The sequence below is a fragment of the Triticum aestivum genome, chromosome 3B (assembly GCF_018294505.1).
Source record: "Triticum aestivum cultivar Chinese Spring chromosome 3B, IWGSC CS RefSeq v2.1, whole genome shotgun sequence".
Taxonomy (NCBI): Eukaryota; Viridiplantae; Streptophyta; class Magnoliopsida; order Poales; family Poaceae; genus Triticum; species Triticum aestivum.
Genome location: NC_057801.1, coordinates 90,278,979 through 90,285,636, shown reverse-complemented (window position 1 = coordinate 90,285,636; position 6,658 = coordinate 90,278,979). Strand labels below are relative to the sequence as shown.

General features: G+C 51.1%; 1 pseudogene; it reads left to right on the top strand.

Annotated features, from left to right (window-relative positions):
* The first annotated feature begins 5,025 nt into the window (after positions 1-5,025).
* On the top strand, positions 5,026-6,345 carry LOC123067353 (uncharacterized; annotated as a pseudogene).
* The last annotated feature ends 313 nt before the right edge of the window (positions 6,346-6,658 follow it).

The window sequence follows — 6,658 nt, the reverse complement described above, 5'->3', positions numbered from 1 at the left end:
CCAATAAAATCCTGTGCGGAAGGCCTTGCCTACAAGGGCCCGGGCTGCAGCGTGGTGCCCGCCGAGTCCGGCGTGAATTTCAGCCAATAGATTTCGCCCTTCCTCTTCGGAGATACACCTTTGAAGGACTCCGGTTGTGCTTTTCTTATAAAGTTCTCCCTCATGAACCTTGTAGGCTTTAGATCGCCGAACTATGCAGCGGGCCTCATTTTGGTCTTCGGGAAGTTCCTGCCGGATTAAGTAGGCTAGGAATGGTTCTGTCCACGGGGCAATTACTGCCATTATTTCGTGGGCTGAGGGTGTTATTTCATTGGCTGAGCCGCCGATTGTGTCAGAATGGTCTGAGTTAGGTGATGCAGCTGGCTCCGGATTGTTATTTCCGGACTCCTCTTCCCATAATACGGATGGCTTAAAGAGCCATTCCAGGAAGATGTTTGGAGGGACAGCGTCTCGTTTCGCGCCGATGCATGCTAACACGTCTGCTGCCTGTTTATTATCCCGGGCTACATGGTGGAATTCGAGTCCTTCGAACCGAGCTGACATTTTTAGGAGGCGTTGCGGTAAGCTGCCATTTTTGGATCTTTGGCGTCAAAGTCTCCATTTACTTGGGATATTGCGAGGTTTGAATCCACGCGCACCTCTAGGCATTGAATGCCCATGGAGATTGCCATCCGGAGGCCATGTAGAAGGGCCTCGTATTCGGCTGCGTTGTTGGAGTCCATGTACATTATTTGAAGTACGTATTGGATTGTGTCTCCAGTTGGGGACGTCAAGACGACGCCAGCCCCCAAGCCAGCCAACATTTTGGATCCGTCGAAATGCTTGATCCAATTGGAGTACGCGCCGTACTCTTTAGGGAGTTCGGCTTTGGTCCATTCGGCGACGAAGTCAGCCAGAACCTGCGACTTTATAGCTCGCCATGGTTTGTAGGTTATGTCAAATGATAAGAGCTCAATAGCCCATTTTGCAATCCTGCCCGTTGCTTCGCGATTGTTTATAATATCGTTGAGAGGTACTTCGGAGGCCACCGTTATGGAACACTCTTGAAAGTAGTGTCGCAGCTTCTGGGATGCCATGAACACTGCATACGCTATCTTTTGATAATGTGGGTACCGGGACTTGCATGGAGTTAGAACAGTGGATACGTAGTACACTGGTTTTTGAAGAGGGAATCTGTGCCCTTCTGTTTCTCGTTCGACGACGAGTACCGTGCTGACGACTTGATGTGTTGCTGCGATGTATAATAACATAGGTTCGCCCAGGTTGGGCGCGGCCAGGACTAGATTTGTTGCCAGTATGGCCTTTATTTCTTCGAGTCCGGCTGTGGCAACATCCGTCCATTCGAAACGTTCGGTGCGCCGGAGGAGGCGGTAGAGGGGCAAAGCCTTTTCTCCCAAACGGGAGATGAAGCGACTTAAGGCCGCTACGCATCCGGTTAGTTTTTGTATTTGCTTGAGGTCTTTTGGAATATCCAATTGTGCCAGAGCTCGGATCTTGGCCGGGTTTGCTTCAGTTGCTCTACCGGATACAATGAAATTCAAGAGCTTCCGGCTGGTACTCCGAAGACGCATTTTTCCGGATTGAGCTTAATGTCATATGCTCGAAGGTTGTCGAATGTCACCCTCAAGTCTTCTACCAGAGTTTCGACGTGTTTGGTCTTGACGACCACATCGTCTATGTATGCATCTACTGTTTTGCCTATCTGGGTAGCCAGACATGTTTGAATCATGCGCTGATATGTTGCGCCGGCGTTTTTGAGTCCGAAGGGCATTGTGTTGAAGCAGAATGGCCCATATGAAGTAATGAATGCCGTTGCGGCCTGGTCTTTCTCCGCCATCTTGATTTGATGGTATCCGGAGTATGCATCGAGGAAGCACAATGAATCGTGCCCTGCGGTAGCATCGATGATTTGGTCAATGCGGGGGAGAGGGAAAGGGTCATTTGGACAGGCCTTGTTAAGGTCTTTAAAATCGACGCAGAGGCGCCAGGATTTGTCCTTTTTTGGTACCATTACTAGATTGGCTAGCCAGTCCGGATATTTTATATCTTTGATGAATCCGGCTTCTAAGAGTTTGGCTAGCTCCTCTCCCATTGCCTGTCTTTTGGGTTCAGAACATCGCCGAAGAGCTTGTTTGACTGGCTTGAATCCTTTTAGGATATTTAGGCTGTGCTCTGCCAGCCTGCGTGGGATTCCTGGCATGTCTGAAGGGTGCCAGGCAAAAATATCCCAATTTTCCCGAAGGAATTCTCGTAGTGCGGCTTCGACATCAGGACTTAATTGTGCCCCAATGGAGGCCGTCTTTGTGGGGTCCATTGGATGGACCTGAAATTTGACTATTTCGTCTGCTGGTTTAAAAGAGGTCGACTTGGACCTCTTATCGAGTATCACATCGTCCCTGTCCACCATGGAGCGCAGCGTAGTTAGTTCCTCTGCCACTAGGGCTTCGGACAATGCCTCTAGGGCCAGTGCGGCTATCTTATTTTCAGCGCGGACTGCTATATCTGGATCACTGGCGAGAGTGATTATTCCATTGGGTCTGGGTATTTTGAGCTTCATGTACCCGTAATGGGGTATAGCTTGGAAGATTGTGAATGCCTCTCGCCCTAACAGAGCGTGATATCCGCTGCCGAATGGGGCCACTTGGAACGTGACCTCTTCGGACCTGTAATTGTCCGGTGAGCCGAACACTACATCTAGTGTGATTTTTCCTGCGCAACGTACTTCTCGACTAGGGATTATTCCTCTGAAGGTTGTGCTGCTTCGCTCAATGCGGCTCCAGTCAATTTCCATTTTGTGAAGGGTTTCCTCATAGATGAGGTTTAATCCGCTGCCGCCATCCATGAGCACCTTAGTAAGACGGAAATCGTCCACTATCGGACTGAGGACCAATGCGGCTGGTGCTCTAGCTGTTCGGAATTTAGGTTCGTCGCTGGCATTGAAGGTGATAGCCGTGTCGCTCCATGGATTTGTTGTTGCTACTTGGTAGACTTCGGCGAGGCTGCGGATTGTTCGTTTCCGCATATTATTTGATGCGAAAGTCTCGAAGACTGTTAGTATCATACTGGTACTGCTGGGTTGGTTGCCCGGGGCTAAAAAGCCTACGTCACTTTTGGCCACCTGCCGTAGTATCCAACATGCTCGAAGGCTATGTGTTGGAGTGGCGCCCTCCGTACTGTGGATTTTGCAGTGTCCGTTGAGCCATCCCTCGAGTACGGTTCCGTACCCTTTAGGGGGTTTTTGCTTTTTGGTTTTTAACCCAGGTGCTTGAGTATGATGCACCCTTTTATTTCGGACTGGGGTTGTATTCAGGGCCGGATTGTCCCAAAACCTAGTTTTGGTTTTCCAGGCACTCTCCATCGCGTAGTATTTTTGTACAATGGTCGCTAGGTCGGCGAAGCGTGTAACTTCGCGATGACTCATGGCGTTTATGATTCCCTTGTCCGTGCAGTTGTTGTAGAGGATTGAAATCGCGCTTTCTTCACGGCAGTCCTTTATCCTGTTCATAACCAGGAGGAATCTGGCCCACTAATGATGTACTGTTTCATTGGGCACTTGCCGTATTTGAGATAGATCGCTTATGTTTGGGTGGGCGGGTGGAATTAAGTTCGGAACCCCGCCCGATCTGAGGCTCAAAGGCCAAGAAGCTTCCGGATTCGGAAGCTTGGTTTGCTGAGCGCTTTCCAACGAATCTGGTCCGATGCCTGACTTTAGGTTCAGTATTTGATTAGCGTCCGTCCCTCCGCGGGAATCCGGCATGGAGGGATCCGGAACCCGGACGTAGTTGGTTTTTAACATAGAAGAAGAAGAGTCGCCGCATTGTTCCTCTACCACGACAACGTGGTGGGTAACCTGGGCAGAGTTAATTTCTCTCAGATCGGTTTTAAGCGCAATCTGATCATAGTCGGTAGCGACTCCCAGGGCGGCGATGCGATCCAAGAGCTCGTTTACGGAGGAGAGCTCAATCGGATCTAGCTGTTCGGCGAACTCCGAGCTGACGTGAAGATCGCTTTTAATGACTTGAGAGGTCATTGTCGGGGCGGTGGCCGAACAGGCGGTCATGAGAAAACCGCCAAGCCGGATAGTCTGACCGGCGGCCAAAGCTCCCTTGACGATGGCACCGTCTTTAAAGACGGGAAAAGGCATCCTTCCTGATGGTGACGACACAGAGAAACTCTCAATAAAAGCACCAATGTCAGTGTCAAAACCGGCGGATCTCGGGTAGGGGGTCCCGAACTGTGCGTCTAGGCGGATGGTAACAAGAGACAAGGGACACGATGTTTTACCCAGGTTCGGGCCCTCTTGATGGAGGTAAAACCCTACGTCCTGCTTGATTAATATTGATGATGTGTGTTACAAGAGTGGATCTACCACGAGATCAAGGAGGCTAAACCCTAGAAGCTAGCCTATGGTATAATTGTTGTTCGTCCTAAGGACTAAAGCCATCCGGTTTATATAGACACCGGAGAGGGCTAGGGTTACACAAAGTCGGTTACAATGGTAGGAGATCTACATATCCGTATCGCCAAGCCTGCCTTCCACGCCAAGGAAAGTCCCATCCGGACACGAGACGAAGTCTTCAATCTTGTATCTTCATAGTCTTGGAGTCCGACCGATGATGATAGTTCGGCTATCCGGACACCCCCTAGTCCGGAACTCCCTCAAGGACCTTGGGCCACCTCAACGAAATATTTGACAAGTGGGGTCAACTTGTCGGTTTTGCTATTTTTCGTAGGTGAATATAAGACAATCGCGTTCCACATTGAATGCATTTTTTGTGATTTTTTGTGACCTGACTTGAATATGGTACTAAATTGTTACCTAGCCGGTGGTTTTGGGCAAATAACTCGGCGAGACGACAATACTAACCTACCTCCTCCCTCCCGCCGCCGTTCTGATCCATGTTCGCCGCCGGTAGATCTGTGTCAATTTGCTTCGATTTTGATCCAATTTTGTCCTTATTTCTTTTCAATCTACAACGTCTGACCCACCCAGGAGAGCAGGGTCATACTGAGTAGATCGTGGGAGATGAGCGGCGGCGGTAGGCGGTTCGTAAATCTGGGGGTGTATGACCAGCTCAAACGCGTCTATTCGCTGCGGCGCCTAGACCTCTCCAAGATGGAATTTTTTCACCAATCGGTAGAAGAGACGGCCGCGCATGCGAAGGTGGTGCCAACACTGACGCCCGCCAAGGCCTGGGCGCCCAACAGGAGAAGAAGCTTCAAGACTGCTTTGGCGGCGGCGGAGGCGGCGGCGCCCAAGATCAAGTCTCCAAAAAGCCAGGTGATGATGAGGCCGCCGGTAGTCTCGTCCTCCCTGCCGACCAATCATGTCATTCATTTCTTCCCCACCGCGTCGGAGAACAAGGTCATCTTGGGGGACCGCGCCAACAACCTGTTCCGCTTTGACACGGGCGAGCACTGCCGCTGCATCGATAGCATGCCAAACCTCCACCAGCACAAGGACTCGCCGCTGGCCATCTCCGTCCCTCCGTCGGCCTTGCACCTCCATGATGGCGAAGACGCGGGCGATCTCTACATGATTACATCATCGATCAGGTCCTACACCCGGACATGGCGGAATCGCGGCCGCAGTTCGAGGCCCTGCTGTGGAGGGGCCGCCGCCCGTCCGCCGCATGTCGCAGGTCCTGGCACTGCGACATCCTCCCACTGCCCCCGTGGATCATCCACCACAAGCACGCCTTGGTCTACGGTCACGCCCTTGTCGGCGGTGACACCATCTGCTTCTCCATCTCCGGCGCAGAGGGCACCGGCACCTACTGCTTCCACACCGCGACTCGCGAGTGGAGCAAGGCTGGCGACTGGATCATGCCGTTCAATGGCAAAGCGGAGTACGTCCCGGAGCTCGGGCTCTGGTTTGGCCTCTCACGCCGCCTCCCCATCGCTGTCGACCTCTCTGGCGTTGTCAGAGGGGAGGAGCCGCTGCCAGACAAGTTGCGGATCTGGGAGGATGATGACCTGCCAGAGGAGTGCACGTGGCAGCCGAATGAATTGTGCGACTCCAAGATCATCAGCCTCGGCTCAGGCAGGTTCTTCTTTGCTGGCTTCTTTAATGACATGAAATTCGACAAGGACAGCAGCGAGATGGTTACTGGCCAGCAATTTGCCCTCTTTACTGGTATGGAGGTAGTGTACGGCAATGGCAATGGCGTCAACAAAGACAATTTCAACTGCAATAGTGGCAACAATGGCACCAGCAAAGACGATGGCAACAATGCCAACAACGGCAGCAAAGGCAAAGGGATGATTCGTGGCCTTCGTATGATTAAGCACAAGTCCAAACGTTACATGTTTACGAAGCAGCTGAGCATCGAGGCGGTGCTCTGAATGATTCAGTAAGTCATTTTGACTTGCTCAACTTCAGCTAGCTAGTGGTTTTGACTATGTATGTGTGCGTGCATGCATGCAGTGACTTAATTTGCTATCAGTTCAGTTTACTCTTGCTGCTCTTTGTGTCTGCTCCCTGTTTACAGCAAGTAGTACTGACTCTAGTGTTAAGTCAACTTAATTAGTAGTGTAGGTACCATCCTGTGGTATGATGAAACGTACTGTACTGTAAATTGTACCTCCCTGGTGTTATTCTGGAGCATCCCAGCTAGTATTCAGATTTGCTGCTGACCAAATAATTGTTTGATGGCAG